Below are 22987 nucleotides of genomic sequence, written 5' to 3' on the forward strand. Positions count from 1 at the left end.
TCACTCTCTCTGCTATTTGCTTGCATTGTGGTTTCTTTCTCATTTTTTTCCTTCCTTCTTGGTCTGATTTTTCTTGTGCAACAAGATAACTGTATAAATATGTAAACATATATTGGGTTTAACATGTATTTCAACATATGCAACATGTATTGGGCTATCTGCCAGCTGGGGAGGGGGGGAGGAGAAAAGTTGGGAAAAAAAGGTTTTGCAAAGGCCAGTGTTGGAAAAATTACCCATGTTGTGTAAATAAACAATTAAAGAAAGAAAAGAAAAAGAAATAATAGTCCTCTAATGGTTTGGGGGTCTTCCCCCTTAGGGTCTTGGCTAGTTCTGTGCTGGAGGCAAAGGCTGCTATCCTAAAAAATTCTGCAAAAGCCTCCAGCTTCTGAGCGTTCGGAGAGGTCACTTTCCTTGTGGGCACGAAGAGCCAGAGCGCCGGGGCTTCTGGTAAAGCTGGAAGAAGAAGAAGAAGGGACTTTTGCCCGCTGGAGCCATTCCTGGCAGCACCCACTGGTCAGCAGGCTCAGGGCAGTGACATCACTGGGAATCGGTGGCAGTCCGACGGCACCACGTCACGGGGTCCTTTTATTCACCAAAAAGTGTCTCAGGTTTATGAAGGAAATGCCACTTTTATTTCCACTTTTCCTATAAAGCCATCCTACAAGGGGCAGAGCCAGGATGGTGCAGAAAAGGCAGGAACTCTCCTGAGCCCTCCTAAATTCTCCTTCAAACAACTTTAAATAACACCTCCAAACTAATTCTAGACTGACAGAACCCATGAAAGGACAAGGTGAGATAGACAAGGAAGAAGGTTGTTGGGAAAGCTCTGTCACACCAGGGCGAGCCGGCAATGACCCCAAGTCCCCGAACAAGGCAGCCAACAGCGCAAGCCAGCAGCTGGCTTTGGGGATAACGGAACCGGCCACAGCAGCCTCCTGTAGCTCTCGTTCCCCAGACAGCAAAGGGGCCTGGCCAGAAGGAGATTACGAGGGTCCCTTTGCTGACACTGGGTGCAGAACTCTGTTGCATTGCCCCTACCCAGTTCTAGATCAAGAAGAAGCCCTAGTAAACCAGAGCTTGTGGCCACAGTGGAGCAGGGACCCTGAGAAAAGAGAAAAGGGCAGAAAAGAATGCTTTTGGTTCTCATAGACCAGAGAAGTATGAATACACCTCTCTTTAAAACATTTTGGAAGAACTGAAAACTTACAGCTCGATCCCCAGAACAAACTCTGAAAACAACTGCACCAAAAAACCTGAATCTTGGCACAATGTCCTCTCCACCCCAAGATGAGCAAAATGCAGCTTTAAGATAAAATTAAAATTCAAGAAATAGGTTGAAAAAATGAGCAAACAAGAACAAAAGCAAACTTCCCTCCAAAAAAAAAAAAAAAAAAAAAAAAACTGACCATAGAAAGTTACAAGAAGATCAAAAAACAAACTCAGAAGAAGATAACAAAATGAAAACTGTTATATCCAAAGTCTCAAAGAAAAATGTGAATTAGTCTCAGGCCACAGAAAAGCTTAAAATGGATTTTTTAAATGAAATAAGAAAAGCAGAAGAAAATTCGGGAAAAGAAAATGGAAAAAAATCACAAAAGGAAAAAAAAAAGACAACAGCTTGGGAAAGAAGGGACCACAAATATAGAAGAAAATATATCTTAAAAGTAGTACAGGTCAAATAATAAAAGAGGCACAAATATCCACTGAAGAGAACTCATTAAAAAGCAAATTGACTAAAAGGAGATACAGAAGCTCACGAAAGACAATAATTCCTAAAATATTACAATTGGGTAAGATAAAAATCTAGCTCCAGGACATATCAGGAAAATAAAATCAAAAGAAGAAAATGTGAACTATGAAACCATGATCAAAAAAAAAAAAGAGCCTAGACATCATCTTTCAGGAAATTAACAAGAAAAGCTACCCTTATATCCTAGAAGCACAGGGTAAAATAAAAACTGGAAAAATCTCCAGATCACTTCTTGAAAGAGATCCAAAAATGAAAACTCTCAAGAAGATTATAGCTAAATTTTAAAGCTTCCAGATCAAGGGGGGAAATACTGCAATTGGCCAGAAAGAAACAATTCAAATATCTGTGGAAGAGTATCCATAGACAAAGGGAACAGGTGTGAGTTGAATATGAGGGGATAATATTTAAAGAAAATAAAAAAGTAACAAATGACAAAGAATAATGTGCTGGAAAAAGGAGAAAGGGAGAGGAGGAATGGGGTAAATTATTACACATAAAAGAAGCACAAAAGGGCTTTTACAGTGGAGGGAAAGACTGGGGAGAGCACTTGAACCTTACTCTCACAGGAATTGCTCAAAGAAGGAATAACACAGATACTCGGGTAAGTATAGAAATCTGTCTTACCTCATAGAAAAATAGAAGAGGAAGAGGATAAGGATGGTGCTGAAAGGAGAACGGATTGGAGGAGACAATATTCAGAAGTAAAAGACTTTTGAGGAAAGAGAGTAGGATAACGGAAAGAGGAAATAGAATGAAGGGAAATACACAGTAATCGTAGCTATGAAAAATATTTTATAGCAAGTTTCTCTGATAAAAGCCTTGTTCCTCAAATACATAGAGAGGAGTCAATTTTATAAAAATAAAAGTCATTCCCCAATTGATAACAAGTCAAAGAATATGAACAGGCAGTTTTCAGATCATATGAAAAAATGCTCCAAACCACTACTGATTAGGGAAATGCAAATTAAAACAATTCTGAGGTAGCATCTCATACCTATCAGGTGGTTAATAAGACAGATAAGGAAAACAGCAAATGCTGAAGGAGATGTGAGAAAACTAAGGCACTGATGCATTGTTGGTGGAGTTATAAAATGATTCAATCACTCTGGAGAACAATTTGAAGCCCTGCCCAAAGTCTATAAAACTGTGCCTATCCTTTACCCAGCAATACTTCTACTAGGTCAATAATCCAAATAGATGAAAAACAAAATGGAAAAGACCCTGTGTATACAAAAAATATAGCAGGTCTTATTATAGTGGCAAAAAAATGACAACTGAAAGGATGCCCATCAACTGGGAAATGGCCGAACAAGCTGTGATACATGATTACAATGAAGCAGTATTGTACTATAAGAAATGATGAGCAGAATGCTCTCAGAACAACCGGAAAAGACTTACATGAACTGATGCAAAATGAAATAAGCAAAACCAGGAGACTGTTGTACACAACCGGAAAAGACTTACATGAACTGATGCAAAATGAAATAAGCAAAACCAGGAGACTGTTGTACACAATGACAGCGATATTGTAAGATGAAAAATTATGAATGACTAAGCTCTTCTCAACCATACAATGATCGAAGACAATTACGATTTCATCCAAGATGAAAAATGCTCTTTACCTCTAGAGAAAAAAGAGATGGGGTCTGAATGCAGATCAAAGCATACTTTTTTAAAATTTTCTTTAGGAAGAGGTTGTTCTCAACCTGACTAATATGGAAATACGCTTTACATGACTGCACATGTATGATGTATGTCAAATTGCTTGCCTTCTCAAGGAGGGAGGCAAGAAAGAGAAATCAAAACTCAATTTTAAAAATAAATGTAAGAATTACTTTTCATGTAATTAGGAAAAATTAAATATTTACATGTAAAATACCAGTCCATTAACTGCCATAGCTTTGAAGTGTTTTCACTCGATGTGACTACTAAAGGTAATCAGTAAAGTCTCGGCTGGGCAAGACCAAAGGGACCCAATGAGTACTCAGAGCCTGGCCAGCCTTTCTCTGCACTCCCAACCTGTGAGTTGGAGAAAAGCCTTGGTCAGTTCATTGGCAAGTTAAGAAAACACATGAGGTAAGCTCATATCCCTTCAGCACGTCATTCCACAGCTTGATCAATCATGTGATAGAAAACAAATTGTAGCCAAATGTGTGCGGCCCGAGACAACGGCATCCTTGTGCACTTGGGCTGCCTTGGCACCCTCCTGGCTCTTCCAGGCGGCTCTAAAAGGAGCGCTCATCCTGCTCATAGGAATACGGCAAATTCAGGATTGAGGTGATGATGTATGACAATAACAAAGCTAATAACTCACCTCTATGGGCTGCTTTATATATATTCTATATAGATACATATATGTATAATGATAACCTCCTGTAGATGTACTATCTGGCTCCAGCCTTGCCCAATGATCCCGTGCAGGAGCTAGGACAAACACCATCTGACTCTGGAGAGGGGGATGGCTCCATCGCTTCTCACCCCGACCTCCAGGACGAACTCCGGACTCTCCGGTCCATCCTCTGCGTAGCCACCTGAGGGGCCTGCCTGAGTATCCAGCTGACCCCATCACCCCCTGTCCAGGGAGCTCCAGGGGCTCCCACTGTCTCGAGAACAAAAGCTAAACTTTGGAGCTTTTTCCAACCTGACCCACCTACCAGCCCACCCTCTTTCCTTCCTTGTGGTCCAGCCAAAGAGCGCTCTGGTCACTCCTCGCACAAGAGACTCCGGAGCCAGAGCCATTCCCTCCTCCCTTCTGCCCCTTAGAGCCCAGTCCCCCCTTTCCTTCAGCTCAAGTATCACCTTTGACTTAAATGAAGCTGCTGGTGACTCCTCCCCACACACCTGGCCCTGACTTTGTGTGTGTGTATACACACACACACCCTGTATTAAGATTAGACTGCATAAACTTGTCTCCCTTGGTAGAATGGAAGCCCCTTGAGGGCAAGGATGTTCTCATTGCCTAGCACCCATGGGCACTTAATGACACCTGGTGATTGAGGAGCCTGAGGGTCAGAGGCCATGCCCTGCCTGAGGTCGCACAGGCACCACAGGCTGGTCTCCCAGGTGTGGGACAACTTTACACGAGATATAATATCCGACTTGTCTCTTCTCTAATCTAGATTCAGTAATAGGAGATGAACATAAAAAAAGAAAGAAGTGCTTTATAAAGTACGGGGTCTGGATGGCCCCCTGGCCAGAGAAGAAAATCTAGGGCAAAATGTACAACCTGGCTTTAGTCATAAATGTTTTTCATGTAAGAGATCATAGGACCATAAAGGCGGGGTTAAGCACACTCATACACAGAGACAAATTCACACACTTACACACACACTCATACACACAGACACACACACCTACACACACACTCACACACTTACACACTTACACACACTCATACACACAGACACACTCACACACTTACACACACTCATACACACAGACACACTCACACACTTACACACACACTCACACACACACTCATACACACAGACACTCACACCCTTACACATACCCTCATACACACAGACACACTCACGCCCTTACACACACCCTCATACACACAGACACACTCACGCCCTTACACACACACTCATACACACAGACACACTCACACACACACTCATACACAGAGACAAATTCACACCCTTACACACACCCTCATACACACAGACACACTCACGCCCTTACACACACCTTCATACACACAAACACACTCACGCCCTTACACACACACTCATACACACAGACACACTCACGCCCTTATACACACCCTCATACACACAGACACACTCACACGCCCTTACACACACACCTCATACACACAGACACACTCACGCCCTTACACACACCCTCATACACACAGACACACTCACGCCCTTACACACACCTTCATACACACAGACACACTCACGCCCTTACACACAGCCTCATACACACAGACATACTCACGCCCTTACACACTCATACACACAGACACACTCACACCCTTACACACACCCTCATACACACAGACACACTCACGCCCTTACACACACCTTCATACACACAGACACACTCACGCCCTTACACACAGCCTCATACACACAGACATACTCACGCCCTTACACACCTTCATACACACAGACACACTCACGCCTTACACACACACACTCATACACACTCACGCCCTTACACACACTCATACACACAGACACACTCATGCCCTTACACACACCCTCATACACACACACTCACACACACACTCATACACACAGACACTCACACCCTTACACACACCCTCATACACACAGACACACTCACGCCCTTACACACACCCTCATACACACAGACACACTCACGCCCTTACACACACCCTCATACACACAGACACACTCACGCCCTTACACACACCTTCATACACACAGACACACTCACGCCCTTACACACAGCCTCATACACACAGACATACTCACGCCCTTACACACCTTCATACACACAGACACACTCACGCCCTTACACACACACTCATACACACTCACGCCCTTACACACACACTCATACACACAGACACACTCACGCCCTTACACACACCCTCATACACACAGACACACTCACGCCCTTACACACACTCATACACACAGACACTCACACCCTTACACACACCCTCATACACACAGACACACTCACACGCTCAGAGTAACCCTGCCATTCCTTCCAGTTCTGGCGTCCTAAGTGCTGGGTCCTTTCCATCGGGGGTCAGGCCCCATCCCAAGCTCTCCCACCGGCCCAGTCACATCCCGAGGGAGCAGCGCTTGACTCCATAGTGCTCCGCTCACTTGACTCCATAGTGCTCCGCCCACTCTCCCTTGAGCCTCAGAACACCCCCTGAGCTGGGCCAGCACAAGTGTCAGTGCTCATTTTACAAATAGGAAAACCGAGGTCAGAGCGGCCACCAAGGTGCAGGCTCAGCGCTTCGGGCCCCAGAATCACGGCCAGTCTGGATCTCCAAATCTAACGCAGGCTACTGGGGAGGAAGCGGGGCGACCGTCACCGAGAGGCTGCGGACCATGGGGTTTCCTCTCAGTTTAGAGGGGGCGAGGGGAAAAGGGTTTTGTGCTGTCTGAAAGGAAAAACAACCCCCAGAAAATGATGTCTTAATAAAATGCCTTCCATCTCCTCAGCCCTGGGCTCCCTTGATCTCAAGTATTCCACATAAGCTGCGAGAGGTGAAGAGCCTTTGTGAATAATTGAAGACAAAATAATGAAACCCCCAGAATGTCAGAGACATAATATAGTTTTGTAGAATTCATCATGGAGCCTTTAAATTCCCAAATACTACAAGCTGAATAATTTATTCCTGTGTCAATACAGGGCTAGCAGATGTTCATCCACAGCCAGCGTTAACCCTGCTCAAACTGAAGAGGAGGAGAGAAGGGAAGATGCTCAAAGGAAATTATCCTTCCTGGTGTTTCGGTTGATGAAAAAAATCCAAGTGGTTGTGAAAACGTAGGGGAAAGCACGGGGAACAGGGAAAATGGCTTTTAACAGCCTCCTCCTTAGACAGAGATCCAGTCTGATTTAGTGGAAGGCTCCCCCCCCCCCCCCAATGCACACAAATGCAGCTGCTGGTGTGGGAGCCGGGATACTAATGTTCTTTTCTTCCAGGAGAATTCCCAGGGGCAAATGGCTGATTTCTGACTAAAACCCATCTTGGAGCTGTTTATTGCTATTGACCCTACTCCTTAGAACAGTGATTCCCGGGGCAGGTTGGTGATACCCCAGGGTATCAGCACTTATCCGGGTAAAACAAAATTATCCAAACCAAATCAATTTTATTCATTTTAGCTTAAGACAAAAATTTGCTATTCTGTCCATGGGTGACTAAACAAAACTAGCAACAACCCTTCCGGGATCTCGTGGTGGGGACGCGCCCTCAGAGCCCAGCCTTGCCTTGTCGTTCCACAGAATTCTGGTCCGGCCACACGGTCTCCACAGCAACCGTCCGGTGGCCTGGAGGCCTTTCTCGAGGTCTTTTAATATTTTGAGGATCAGGCAAAAACAAGGTGTGGAAAATTACCCGCGGCCTATAAACTTCAACCCGGTAATTAATGATGGTAATAACAGCGGGCCTGTACAGGCCCTTCAGGGTTGCACAAAATTTTGTGTGGATCATCTCCTTTAATCCTCCCCACAAAACCCTGAGGAAGATGCTGTTATTGTCCTCATTTTACGGATGAGTACACTGAGGCCAAAGGAGGCTAAATGACTTGACTACAGTCACTAATCAGGAAGCACTGAACCCATCTTCCCCGCTCCAAGAACAGCGCTCTGTTCTCCACCCTCTGTGATGGTTTTGAGCCCCCCAAAAGTGACAGTGGCAGAAACAGAAACGCACACGAATCTCCCAGTTATAAAATGAGGGGCAGGTTCAGGGACCTTGCAATAGTCCATGTTCAAGCGCCGCTGTCCCCACCCCCCAGAAACAAGGCTGTGACTTCTAAAATCATCCTCTGATCGGGGGTCTATGGGCCAAGGCCGGCCGTGTGTTTGCATCTGAAAGCTTGAGACCATTTCTACCAGAGCAGTTAATCAAAAGGAGATGGGGAATTTTCAGTGAGCATTTTGGAAGTGATTACAGGTTACGTGATGGGGAATGGACAGGATGCTATCTAGCCGCTACTCACAGTCGGTTTCTGGAATAATCAAGCCAGCATCTTGAGATGGAAAGGTCAACAGAACCCACCCACTGGCAAGAGATTCTCCTCCAGCGCGGTCCCACGGGATCCGTCCCCCCGCCCTCCCCAAAGCCCAACGCCATGGTCCGGCTCAGTGCTGGGGGAGCTGATGAGAAGCAGCACCTTGTGCATGAACTGCGTCGGGGACAAGAGGGCTGGGCCAGAGGTCGGGTGAGTGAGGGAGCCGGCGGCTTCTGGTCCTGGCTCAGCCGTTAACAAAGGATGTGACTTTGTCCTTCTCCTCCATAAAACGAGGGGGTTGGGAAAGCTGGTTTCCAAGATTCCTTCCCGTGCTAAAATGCCATGATTCTAAATTGTTCTATCACTTGGGCAGAAATAACTAGTCAATTCAGTCACCGGTTTAACTGATTCTTTAAAAAGTAATTGGCAGCATGTTAATTTAATAGCTTCATAAAGATAGTCTAAGAGAATAATAATAGTAATAATAATATGAGAATGAGATAATGGTAATAAAAGAGAGCCATTTCTAATGGAACTTCATTGAATAAGAGGAGAAAATCAGATAATAATAATAAATAGTTCACATTTCTAAAGCACCTTATGGAAACAGTTATATCTCTTGACATTTAAATAATGTTTGAAGCTTTAAAAAAGCACTTTACATATATCCCCTCTCATTTGATTCTTACAATAGCTCTGTTAAGTAATACTGTAAGCATTATTTTCTACTTTTTACAGACTAGGAAACTGAGTCTCAGACACACCAGTGACTAATTATTGGTAAGTGGCAGAGTGGGGCTCAAACTAAGATCTCACGGCCAGATCTTGCCATCGCCCCACGCGGTGTCACAAAGAGGAAGTGGGATTTTTCTGACATTGCCCAGTTTTATCTGGATCCTCCCTCTACTTCCCAAATAGAGTCTGTTCGTAAGTAAGTGTCCAAGATCACCCAGCTGACCACATCATCTGACAATTACGAAGGCAGGCGCACAGGGCCAGAGGACAGTCTCATCGCCCAATATAATGTGACTTCATTTAAGAGGCAAAAATGTTTCATCCGTTTCCCAAGTGATTCCTAAAAACAGGAAGCGGGGTCAATCTCTCCAATCGAAGAGGATGCTGTTCTCCGGGCTGACTCTTCCTCACCCCCATTCTGCAAACCCACGGACTGCGAAACACTAAATTAAACTTCCAGTGGTCTAGTCCAGATGGTGCGATTGTTGCTAAATTACCCCATGTAAAACAGGCACCGCCTGGCTTTATACCTTGTTTGAAGAAGCGAAATGTCTTCGCTGTATTCCAGTTTCTTAAATCGGTTAACCTAATTCTCACCATGGAAGCCAGAACAGAACATTTTTTGGTTGAACTAATATGCATTTGTTCCAGCCATTCGCAATGATGACCTCTCTTCCAGCTGATCACCCAGAAAATATGGAAGGAAAGAGCGACGTGGCGGGATGTCAGCGCCCAATAGCCCAATCTCTCGGCTCACTAGAGCAGACGCTGCTCTGATCCACTGGTCACGGGCTATATTACCAACTCTTTTATCCTATCTCGAGGTACAGAGGCCATAATTTACACCGACAGTGTGGCTTGTCATGAAGTGTAGGGGTTTACAATTTCTAAATGTCAGTTTGAACTTCTGATGAGTTCCTTGGAGCACTGGTGTTTGTTTCTAAATGAGGCAACTTGTCAACTCTGCATACATAAAACCAGTTAATCAGCAACCAGCAATGAGAGGAGAGAGGAATCAGCTGCCGGCTAACAATGATCCCCCAAAGCCCTTTCAGTTAGGAGAGAATGCCTTGTCTCCAGCCCATAATATTCCCTCTCCATCACAGGATACCTGTGCTTTCCCCTCCAGCTGATGAAATATTTCACTTGGCGGTTACCGCCATTTTGAAGAAATTAACCCTACATTCCCACTAAACCTTGTGTAGGATCGCTGCTTCTCCTCCATCCCATTCCATCCACGTTGCCAAGGCCTTTCTGTACAGACCAGCTTGTTCTTATTGCAAGGCAGGAGGATGGACCGTGCAGAATAGCTGGCTAGGAAACCTGGGTTCCAATCTCATCTCTGAGATAACTCCTTGACTGATGTGCGAACAGTCACTTCTTTGTGGATCTGGTTCCTTATCTATGAATCAAGGCGGATGGACTGGGTCAGAGGTCCTTGACTTTTTTATCATGGACTCTTTTGGCAGTCTGAGGAGGTCTCTGAACCCCATCACAGAATAGCATAAACTAAAATATGTGGATTTATTTTTAAAAAATGTGCTAAAATATATTCACAAATTTTTAAAAAATGAATTCATGGACCTCAGGTTAAGAACTTCTGGACCAGATAATCTCGAAAGTGTCCTGCAAACCTAAAATTTTACTGGTCCAATGATAATTGGACGCTCCCAATGATGAATTTTAGCCTCATCGTTCTCATCAATATTCATTAAACATTCATTGTGTGTTTAGTCTTGAAGGGAATAAAGCTATATAGTCCACTGAATAGAGTTGTAGACGATGAGGTATTATTGATAGGATCTGTCCCAGTGGAGAGAGGAGTCCTATAAAGGAGCTGGCTCATGGGTCTCCTGAAACACTGACGTGTTGAGACCTTCATTCAAGTCTTATCTGAACACATCTTCATGGTGTAAAGGAGACTCCCAGTTCTCAAGGGCTATATCACTGGAATAGAAGCTTTGCTGGAATACAAGAGTAAGGTACTCCTTACCTAAAATGGATCTCTCTCTCTCTGCCATTAGAAACGAAAAGAAGTTCAAAGAGGCTTGTGACCAGTGGGTTAGAGGCACAACAGCTCCTGAAGGCAATCTAGCAAAAGGCGTAAGGCTCATTCATAGATCCTTGAAGTTTAAGTTTTGGAAAATTACTAATCCTTGTAGATTATTGATGATATAACTATCAATTGGGCATCTGGTAAACCAAGAAAGTATGATTTTCCTCCAGCTTTGCTGATGTTGCAGAATTTTAGAGTCATCCTGTACCAAGTGAGGATGAATACAATGGAGGGTTGAAATCAAAGTAAAAAATACAAGTCTTTCTTAAGTTAGGGCAGGACTTTGGACCGCTTGTCTTTAAAAAGTTCTCTATATATTAGCCTTAAAGGAGATTTTATGAATTGTAATATAAATTTAATTTTTTAAGTACTGTGAGAGTAAAACTATAATCATGAGAGATATAAGTTATAGTAGAAGAAGACTTCAACTGGGAAGGGCCAGAAGATCTTTGTTTATTTACCTGGAAACGACAATGATTTATATAGAAGCAAACAACCCTGAAAGACTTCAGAATTCTGAATTCAGAATTCCACTAACCAGCAAGTATCCTGGCAGCTCATGCTGAAGCATGCTGCCCCTTCTAGAGAGTGAACTAAAGAACAGGGAGGACAGCTAAAAGCATCTTTTTTCTTCTTTTGGACACAGCTACCTGGAAATTTGTCTTATATGACTCTATATGGTTGTAATGAGTTTTGTTTTTATTACTTTCTCAGTAAGTGTGAGAGGGGAAGTAGGAAAAAGAGAATGTGGAACTGAAAACAAAATTGAATTTTTTCTAAAAAAAAATATTTTAGTACCATCTTTGCCATTAATTAGCCATCACTTTGGGCAAGTTTTAAACTTCCTGAACATCTCTTTTCTCACTTGTAAAATGCAGCTACAACCCCGATTATCTTTACTTTGTGGCCCACAGTGATATGGTAGGTATTACTACCAGTAGAATCAGATTCCAACTCAGTTCCTCAACTTGCCAAAGAAACCTCCCATAATGTTGGCAGCTTCTACTTAACTTATAACTTGTCAAGGATCAAAGCCTTGTCCACCTTATGCATTTTATTACAACGTGGAGGGACCTTAGGGATCCTCCACCTCGATGCCCTTTCCCGCCCCCATGCAGAGGGAAGCAAAGGCCTGAGATGGCCAGTGACATGTCCACGTCAGGCCACAGGCCTCCAAAAACCAACAGACCAAGCTAATTCTCAGAAAAGAGGGGAGCCACAGAATGGGAACGAATGCCCTGAAGCAAACAAGCTCAGGCCATTTCTACATCTCCCTAGGCTTGTTTGGGGCTGATTGGTACCCAGCAGAGGCTCGTGGAAGACCAGGTTTATATTTAAAAAGGACTTGCCCATTATACTCCCTTATCATGGCTGGCGTCTTAAAAATGTGGCCTGTCCCCAAGTTGTGGGGAACAGCTGCCCGGTCTCCTGTGAGCACTGTGGACTTCTTTCCCCATGGGAACATAGCCCCCAAATCAGAGAGGAAGTGCTTCTGGGGGGGGTTCAGACACGGAAGGGGGGCCTGTGGAAAAGATCACTTGCCCCTGGACTTGGGGGCTTTTGGAGGCTTGTTGCTTAAAGCCCCTGGGCAGGCCTCCAAGAGCCAGGATGTGCAGGTGTTGAACCATGTGGGCCACTTGGTCCTGCTGGCGATGGGAGAAGGTTCTTTCCTGGTTCTCGGGGGTCACCGACCCATCAGGTGACAGCTCATTCGGACGGAACCCTGCCCTGGGCTGGGCTTCATCTCAGTGTCAAAGAGAGGTCTGCCCTTCCCAGGAGCAAGCTCACAAGGGTGCTGCCCCCTGGACAATCACTCAAGAAGTCTCCACTTAAAGCAATCATATGTTCTCGGGTTCCCAGGTTAGAGTTAATTCAACTTAGTAAGCGTGCTGCATTTTTGAAGGAGCCTCAGAACACAAAACATTGCATGAAGACGCTAGAAGGGGACACGTGGATTGTAGAACGTTGGAGATAATTGTGGGCGTCTGTAGAGCACTTTAAGGTTGGCAAAAAGCTTTAGCTAGGCCAGGAGTCCTCAAACTACGGCCCGTGGGCCAGATGCGGCAGCTGAGGACGTTTATCCCCCTCACTCAGGGCTCTGAAGTTTATTTAAAGGCCCACAAAACAAAGTCTTTGTTTTCACTATAGTCCGGCCCTCCAACAGTCTGAGGGACAGTGAACTGGCCCCCTATTTAAAAAGTTTGAGGACCCCTGAGCTAGGCCTTCACAATAATGCTATAACTATATTCAATTTACAGATGGGACGACTGAAGTGAAGAGAAAACTGTGCTCAGACAAGTGATTTATGAGGATCCTACAGCAAGGAGGGGTAGGGATGGGAACGAACCCCAGGCCTTCAAATTCCAAATTCAGATCTATTGTTCTTCTAGCTGGGTCTCCTTCCAAATCTGAGATAATACTGTAGCTAAGGAAGAAAGGAAGACCATTTCCTCTGAAATGATACAGTATAATACACGGTAGCGAGGGCGGAATTGCTAAGCCAGGAATAACAAAAACTTCCATCTTAAAAAAAAAATTTCCATCATCACAGCTATGTTCAAGTGCAGTTTCTCACAAAAACCTCAATTTTTACTCTGGGAATTAGAAACATTAGTTTCCTTTAATATTGCTAGTTCACACGAACAATTATAGAGTGAATGGATTTATTTGGTTGATGTTCAAACTTGAGAACTGGATTGGGAAATGATTTGTAGTAATGGAACATGGCTGAAGTCCCCCCAGCTCCGCCACCAGGAAAGAGATGCAGGAATATGGACAGAGAGAAGCAAGTTTCAGTAAATTATTTGCAACAGAAAACATACATATGATTACTCCATGCAAACACAAGGCATCCATCTTATTCCCCTGGGTGACTGTTTTCATTAGAGCTAATGGGCTGAGGGCTCCTGTTCACAGGGCTGGGGAAAGAACACAAATCTCGTACTGTCTGTAAAGTTCTTTCTTTTAGCCCAAGAATAAAGCAAACATGCAGATCTATATTCACACGCCGAGATCTGAACTGTACAGGTCCAGGTTTCTTGTCTAAGAAGGATCTAAGGCTGGAAATCTTGACAAAACGCAGTTGAATAACATAGTAAGGCCAATTAAAATAAAATCAAAGGCTTGGAAGAATTCTCATTAGATCCTTTCATTAGGATTGGGAAAGATGTATTATTATGTAGAAAAGATCCTTCCCTCAGGTATATAATAGATTGTAACATGTAAAAAGGGTGTCAATCAAATACTATTTATTGGCACAGAACACATATAACTACATCTCCAGACAGTGTCCAAGATTTCTCCCTTCAGTTGTGTCAGTGTAGGGATTCCTTCTAGCCATACACTAGCATACTGAACAAGGGTCTCCGTGGCCAAAAATTATATTGCTCTTTGGCCAATCCAGGCTCTCCGACGCAGAAAGGCCAATCGTTGGACAATGAATCGCCGGTATCATAATCAAAGTCTTTTCCCTTTCATAGAGCAAGCCCTCCCTTAACACAGGGTAGGAAAACAGCAGGAATTTAGGGGAGACTGTTTTTCTCTGACAAAGAAACAAAGCACAGACCTGCACTAGAAATGGGAGACTTAAATGTTCCCAAGCCGTACACGGTATAGGACAAATGTTAGGTGCGTAGTCATTCTCGGAATATCTTTATTCATTTTTCCTGAGTTCTTTAGACAAATGATTCAACTCTTTATTTATATACTGTTTATTTATGCTCAGAGCTCATAGACTCAGAACTGTGAGAACAGAAAAGTTCAGAACAGGGAGCTGGACCTTAAATTAAAGGATAATTTACCTAGAACATAGAACATCAGATGTGGGTGGGATCTTCAAACACAGGTCAGAGCAGAAAGATAGAACATAGGCTATAGGATATCTCAGAATATAGGACGACTTGTGTAAGTTTAGTGAAAGTCCTGGCTGAGACCCCGGGACTTCTCACCTCCCAGTTCCATGTTCTTTCTACTATCCCACACTATTTCCTGCCTTTTTGTTATTTGAGTACTGTAAAGGAACAGCTACAGAGAATGCTTCCTTCCTATAATTGCAGTTTTTGTAGCCATTGGAACACACTCCTGGTACTATGAAATCATGCTTGCATTTGTATGCTTGCTGTCTGATTGTAAATGCTCGTCTGTCTGATAGGTTATCAGTAAAAGTGAGAGACAGCAGTAGGTGGTGTTGAAGGAATGTGCAAAAAAACATTAAGGGAGTAAAAATCAAGGTTTTTCAAGAAGTTAAAATGCAGTTCAAGAAAATTTGCAAAAATATGCTGGCAAAATAAATACTCTTAAATATTTTGGTTTTCTCCCCTCTTTAACCATGAAAATACTCTAAAAAGAGAACTATTAAATGCTACTGTGGGAATCTGAAGTCAGACAGGCCTGAGGATGTGCATTTTAAGCGACTTCTTCCAACTGTAGGCTAAGTAATGCTATGGACAGGAGCTAAGTGGGCACAGGGGAAAGCTGGGAATCCTGTCTGTTTGGGAGGGGCTAAGACCAAGGGGCAGAGAGGTCAAGAGCTCTTGGCTACAGTAAAGCCACAGAACAGAATCAATATTAGATCTGGAAGAGCCTTTAAAATCGTCGTCTTGCTCCGCTGGTGGAATCTGCGGCCTTCACAGAGGGGCTGGATGGGTCAGCCAACATAGCCCAGCCAGAGGCTTTAACTAGATCATCCCGAGCTCCCCTTGCGCGTCTCAGGCTGGGACCATCCCAGGCCCTTACAGGCTTGATGTGACTTGAGCAACGGCCCCGGAAGGAGGGGAGGCTGAAGGGGCCAATGGCGGCCCCGCTGAAAAGCTGCCCCGAGTCTAGCTCTCTGTCGCAAAGTCCTCCCCCTCAAATGGGGGAGCAGGCCTGAGACTGGGTCATTTCCACAAGGGAAAAGCTGGGTCCCCAGTGAGTTTTGGCTCAGGTACGACTGACTGACTGGCTTCCCAACCCTGACATCACAGGCGGGGAGAGTTTTGGGCTTGGCTGATGAGGCTTTAAAAAAAAAGGCTGGGAATTATTTTTTTTCCCAGAAAAGGGAAGGAGGGTAAATAAAGCATTAGCAAGGAGCCAAGCCTGGATCAGAGCGGAGTCAGCCACAGGCAGAGCGCAGAGATCCAAGAAGAATAAAAAACAATGAGATTATTAGGTCACAGTCAAGGAATGTCAGAACTGGAAAGCCGGCTGACCCCACGCCCTCTTTCTACAGGTGAAGGACGTCCACAGGGAGCAAGGGGAAGCTGGGCCGCGAGGGAGGGCTGGAGGTGGCCCAGGAAGCCGTGTTCCGCACCCTCCCATTGCCCTGCTGCCCGGCCTCTGGCAGTCACGCTGGCAGCAACAAGTAAATGGCTCCCTCGGAACCAGCACGGCGCCCTGCCCTTCCCATTCTTCCCTCCCTTGGCGCTATCTCGGGGCACCTGGGACCAGGTTCTTGAGCTTCCTCCCAGAAGCCAGACCCAGCTCTGCGAAAAAGCAAACTGTTAAATTCAGTGGAGACTAGCACAAGAGCTTGTCTGCATCTCAGACCTTATTTAAAAGGCTTCAGCTCTTTCAACAAGAGGGCAGATCTAATGTCTATTGTTTCATGTTGTCCCTCTACGTTTTTGAAAAGAAACACCAAATCTTCATTTTTTTTTTTGGCTCAAAAATCTATTTGTAAAAAGCCGTCCTGACATCAGTGAGTACATTCAGGTGGCAATGAGGTGTGGAGAGCCTGAGCTCGTTTTCCATAATGAATTCATTTGTTCAGAGTCTTATCAGTAGTATTTAACCCCGGGCAGTCACAGAGTGACAGAAGAGCAAAGCCCAGTGAACTCGCTTATCTCCTGCACAGGCAGAGCCTGATCTGAAAGGCAGGACATTGGAAGTGTGTGTGTGTGTGTGTGTGTGTGTGTGTGTGTGTGTGTGTGTGTACATGTCTGCCTTCCCTTTCTCCCCTCCCACTCACTCCCAGTTCCTCACCCCTTTCTTTCTCTCCTGTGTCGGTCTTGTCTCTCTCGTGTTTGTCTGTCTCTCTCTCTGTCACACACACACACACACACACACACACACACACACACAGAGTTATCTTTCTCTCATATTGTGAACCTCCGGCCAGGTCTGAGAGGGAAGAGGCTGGCAGTGGAGCCGAAGCTAGGCCGAGTATAACAATGTCTGCAGCGGGTGATCCTCCCAATGACCAGCTGTGACGGGCACTGTAATGAGGCCAGAAACAAATCCCCCAAGAAAAGCTCCTGCCCCGACACGGGAAGGCTCCTTCCTCCCCAGCCAGGGGCTTCAGAGAAACAGTCATATTTAAAAATGAACCAGCAGGTACTTGAAGGCTCAAACTTGATTTCAAGCAGCTTTTATCAGCCTCAAAAGCAAATGTCAACACCTCCAGCTCCTTCTAGTCTCCTTGTCTAGAAGTGTAATAGATTTACGAAGGTAAACAGATTCTATCGAGCTACTCTGATTTTGCTTTTAGCATTTAGAATTTTAACAGCATGAGATGGAGAGCAACAAGGGACCTGAAATGAGATCATCATAAAACAGTAAGACCGGGAGAAGCATGACAGCAGAGCCGTATTAGCCATTCTTTCGCCTGAACAAAAATAGGTTGGGAGGAAGCGCCAGGCCGGACTCGGCAAGCCCTGGAGGGAGAGGTAGTGCCCCCCGAAAGGGGAGGGGAAGGAGAGTCTGAGAGAACAGCCCTAGGGACGGGACTTTGGGAATGGGGGCTTGGAGGACAACCCTTGCTTGACCTAGGCTCCTTACAGGTGTCTTACTTCATGAAAAAAAGACTTTACTCCTTCCTCTGGATAAAATAAACCTTGTCTTATCAATTAAAAAAAACCAAGTCTGTCTGACTCCAACCCACTCATTTTACAGATGAGCAAAATGAGGTTCTAAAAGGTAAAATGACCTGCCTAAGGTCACATGATTAGCTACAGAAGAAGTGGGACCAAACAAAGTTCACTTGGTCTGTAGTACAGCGCTCTGTTCCCTCTCCTTTATAAAGGGCTCGAACCAAGGGATTCAGAGGCTTGAGCAACATCAAATGTATCTGTCCTTACTCCTCAATGCAATGAGATCGCAGGAGGGGAAACAAAAACATGCGTGTTTTCTGAGGGTTTGACATAGAAGTCCAATGATTCTAGAATGGATATGGAGCACCCTCGACCTACACAATGGACATGCTCCTGAAAGTGACTATAGGTTTTTTCTAAATTAATATTGTTTCCAATTTTTTAAAAATTGTCTCTCCTTCCTACACCTCCCCACTGGGGGTGGGGAGAAGAAAAACAAAACCCTTTAACAAATAGAAATAGTCAGGCAGAACAAATTCACATTTGGTCATTTCTAAACCTCTCTGTCAGGAGTATGGTTTTTCATCTAGAAAGTAAAGAAAAAGGAATAAGCATTCATTAAGCACCTACTATGTGTCGGGGACTGTGCTAAGAGCTTTATAAATACAGTCCTCTGGAATCATGGCTAATCACTTGATTAGAGCTGTTAGGTCTTATAAAATTGTGGGTTTTCACAATATTGTTATCGCACAAATTATTTTCCTGGTTCTGTTCATTTTACTCTGTATGAGTTCAAACAAGTCTTCCTATGATTCTCTGAAACCAGCTCTTTCAATAGTTCTAATACCATTGTTCTGTATTCTTTTACATTCACATACCTTCACTTTCTTCCCAACTGATGGGCACCCTCTTAGTTTTCACTTCCCTGCCCCCATAAAAAGAGCTGTCCTAAATATGTTGGTACCCATGAGTCCTTTTCCTTTTCTTTGATCTCTTTAGGATATAGGTCGAGTGGTGATATCACTGGATCAAAGGGTACCTACAGTTCAATAATATTGGACCCCAGTTCCAAACTGCTTTCCAGCATAGCCGAATATGCTCACAACCCCATCAACAATGCATCAATGTTCCTGTTTTCCTTGCTACAGCTGTCATTTTCCCTAATGTAACTTTATCTCACTCCATATAGGCCATATAGGCCAATCAGCACAGAATCTCAGAAATAAATATATAAAAAAAGGTAAGGGCAAGTAATGGAAGATGAATACAAAATGGTGCATTTTTCTATTAGGAATTTGAAGCAATTTTTCACATGGCTATAGAGAGCCTGGATTTCTTGACTTGAAACCTGTCTGTTCATATACTTTGGCCACGTTTCAGTTGGGAAACATTTTTATTCTTATCCATTTAAGTTAGTTCCTTATACAGCTTGGATAGGAGAGCTCTGTCACAAAATTTTGCTGCAAAGATTTTTTTTTTCCTGCTTATTTTCCTTAACGACAATAGATTTGTGCCAAAACTTTTTAATTTGATGTAATGAAAACTGTTCATTTTATCTTCTATGATTAACTCTGTCCTTTGATCATGACTTCTTCCCCTTTCCACAGATGTGAAAGAGATTTTTGTTTTCTTGCACTTCTCATCTGTGACATCTCACATTTAAAGCTATAACTTTTTTAAGAGTCAAAAGAGTGGAAACTTGTTGAGCCTTCATCTTGCATCTTTCTGGATTTTCTAGTGATACTTGTCACAATCTGTCTATATCGAGATCTATGGGCTTTTTATTAGATTTATCTAGTCAAAGGCTTCTAGGTAAAAATGAAAAACTATACCTAAGAGGACAATTAGGCAGACTCATCCTTGGCAAATATGTAATCTAACAGAGAACATGCAATGTGAGCTTTTCCTGGATACTCAATCCACTGACTCTCTCACTCCATATAGGCCAATCAGCACAGAATCTCAGAAATAAATATATAAAAAAGACAAATATAAATAATGGAGGCAAGGACAGGTGATGGAAGATGAATACAAAATGGTGGCAGGGCCCTGTAAGAAGGTAGCCGGGTGTGTTAAAGCTTAGCAAGGAGAAAGAACGAAGAGAAAACATAAAGAAAATGCCACATTTTTAAAATCTCTATAAAGAAAACCTGGAAGATAAACTAAGAGATAGGACCATGTCTCTGGATAAATTCAATGGATGAATGAAGGAGTGAACGAATCAATGAAAAGCAAGTTATTTAAATACCCACTCTGTGCCCCGGCACTGTGCTAAGTGCCAGGGACACAAAAACAAAAGTGAGCCAGGTCCTGTTCTCAAGGAGCTTATATTGGAGAAAACAAAGTACACAAAGAAGAAGTGGTTGAGAAAAGGAGCTTTGCTTGGGGAAGGCACAGGAATAAGTTGATCTATAGGACATTCAAATGACACATCCTTTCCAGAAGCAAGGGTAGCATCGATGTGCTTATCGGGCCCAAAGCAAGAGAGGAAAGAATACTTGTCTCTGGGGGCGGGGGAAACTGTGTGAAGAGGGGAACTGATTCATCGTTTGGGGACCAGGGAAAAGCCTGGTGTAGACAACTGGATGGATATAAAACATGGCCTAGTCTGAGGCCAGCAGTAAAAAGGCTAGGTGAAGCTGAACTAATTTTTTTTTTTTTTGACAGCTCAGCCTCAAATCAAGAATTTCCAAACAGAGCAGATTAAGTGTGTGTGTGGGTGGGGGGGGGCACATGTGTGTGTGTGTGGGGGCAGCCCACAACATGTTTCTAGGAGGTCTGCTTTAGACCGTGCCCTTGCAGCAACAAAGCTAACCATGGTAACAGTTGGATGAGATGTAAATTCTCTGTTCTGGCTCCCAGAACTTTGTTTGAAAAAAATTTCGGGGGCATTCCCCTGCCCATATCTATATCCATGCCATGGGGACCGGGAGGCGAATGACAGTCCCTGAGCAATCCTAGACTGTGCCTTGCCTCCTCTCCATGGGCGAGTCCAAGGAGCTGTCCGGTGCCATTTTGCTTTGGGAAAAAAGCAAATTTGCTGAAAATATTTCTAGCAACTTCTGGTTACAAAAATGACCCACCTGCATATCTCTCATGTGGAGATGAACATACTGCTCTTATAACAGGAAACTTTATGCGTTTGGCAGCAACAACTGTGGCCAGTTAAGATGGGGAGCAAAGGCAACCCTCAGCAAGCCAATTTGGACAGAAGTATTAAAAGAGAAAAAGTTCACAATTGCTGCATGTGGTAGGAACTATGCCTTGGTCTACCCAGAAGGAAACAAAGGTATGGAGGTAACAGTGAAGGGCAGGTGGGACGTGGGGTCACTGAAGGGAGGCTGACTCTTTGTCCAGTCAGCTTTTTAACCTCCTAGCCCAAGAATAAGCAGCTCTCTGCCAGACCCGCACTAACTGCGGAGGGGGAAACGTTACACATTTGAAATGCCAGAGAATGCAATTAGGTCTAAGTAACTGAAAGAACATCACAGAATTCCCTGGGTCTTGGACCCAAGCTGGGTGTTGGAATTCCTAGGAAAGTGAATCAAGGAGCTTATGGAGGAGGGCAGACAGTAGCTTTAACAGAAAAGAAGTATATACATTCGGCCTTGAACAATTTGGGTCATCAGATCTCAGCACTTTTATTTTTGAAACCTCAAAGCCAAAAGGTTTTTAAGCATCTTCAGAATTAGAAAACCACACAAGCTTAATATCAGATACAGGCTGTATGTATATATTTGGAGATGGTCGATAAGGAAAATTAGCATTTAAGCAGAAAAGGTTTACTAATCAATTTGTACCCATGTGGCACTCTAATTTGGGGGGATTTATAGTTTTTATTCCTCCAAGGCTCAGAAAATGTGAAGAAGTTACAGAAGAAAAGGAAATGATAGTAGTTTGACTGTAGTTTCTTCTCTTGTTGATGATCAGCCTTTGTGAAATACCTTGGAGAGAACATCATCTACAATGTCATGAAGAAGAGAAAGGGAAAATTCATTGTAACAGTTGAATGGATTGATAAGACACTTATCCCCCTTGGAAGTTCTTTTCAAATCATCAGTACGTATGTCCGGCAGTACAGTCCCTGTCAGGCTCCCCATCCCGATGCAAATACAAGTAATGAAAATGGCATTAGCTGGAACAAATGAACCAATTGAAGAGAAAGAAAAAAATAGCTCTTCAGCAAAAAAAGTCAAAGCATGAAAATGAGCATAGAAGTCTCAGAGACACGATTTATGTTCTAAATAAGATACAGATGATGAGCCTGAACCCCGATGATCAATCTTTAAGACTGTCATCAATTCAAAAACAAAAGGATCAAGAAGATTCAGATGAAGGAATAGACACAGCAGAAGCAGATGATGGTGACAAAGAAGCTAAGAATGAACCAACACATGAAGAGAGAAAAATAACGCAAAAGAAGAAGAGATCAACTCAGAGTACCATGATGAAATTGAAACAGGAGGTGCCAAGGAAAGCATGGCTGAAACCATTGAAAAGGAAGAAAAAACTCAGCAAAGTAAGCAAGCCACTCAAGAATGCACCAACATACATGTGCCAAGTCACAAGTCTAGATATCTCGCATGGTACCACCAAATAAAAAATCAGGGACAGTTTCCTTTTTTAAAGAGGAAATCAATGGCAGTTTTTCAAAATGGGCAAAGTATTCTTGAAATTAAGCTTTTTATTAAGTCACTTGTAATTGTATAAGCAAGACCAGGAGGAGAGCAAGCAAATCCTGGGAAAGAGAAAAGATGGAAACCAGAACCACCCAGGACAGAAGCATCTGGAACCTTCACCAGTTAACTAGGACAGAAAGTCAAAATTAGGAGCAATTCTATAAATACATATTTGCTATACATGGTCTCTAAGCACATTTTACAATTTATACTTGAAAATAATTAGGACTTCTGAGAGAAATTTGCTGAAAATGAACTCTGTGCTCTAAATTCATTATTTTGTTATTTTAGGTTTGAACATTGTG

The 22987-nt window shown here is 43.6% G+C and overlaps 1 long non-coding RNA gene and 1 pseudogene across 6 annotated transcripts; one reads left to right on the forward strand and one right to left on the reverse strand.

Moving 5' to 3' along the window:
* Positions 1 to 5221: 5221 nt before the first annotated feature.
* On the reverse strand, positions 5222 to 7115 carry LOC127545633 (uncharacterized). Of its 6 annotated transcripts, none has more exons than XR_007949704.1 (4): positions 6282 to 7110; positions 6026 to 6139; positions 5562 to 5636; positions 5222 to 5338 (listed from the first exon to the last, which is right to left on the reverse strand). It is a non-coding gene; the product is annotated as an uncharacterized LOC127545633 (long non-coding RNA). The 6 variants fall into 6 exon arrangements; XR_007949702.1 differs by having other exon boundaries at positions 6320 to 7109; XR_007949699.1 differs by having other exon boundaries at positions 6026 to 7113.
* A 1429-nt stretch (positions 7116 to 8544) lies between these two features.
* LOC127548680 (X-linked retinitis pigmentosa GTPase regulator-like) lies at positions 8545 to 22603 on the forward strand (annotated as a pseudogene).
* The last annotated feature ends 384 nt before the right edge of the window (positions 22604 to 22987 follow it).

The sequence above is a fragment of the Antechinus flavipes genome, chromosome 1 (assembly GCF_016432865.1).
Source record: "Antechinus flavipes isolate AdamAnt ecotype Samford, QLD, Australia chromosome 1, AdamAnt_v2, whole genome shotgun sequence".
NCBI lineage: Eukaryota > Metazoa > Chordata > Mammalia > Dasyuromorphia > Dasyuridae > Antechinus > Antechinus flavipes.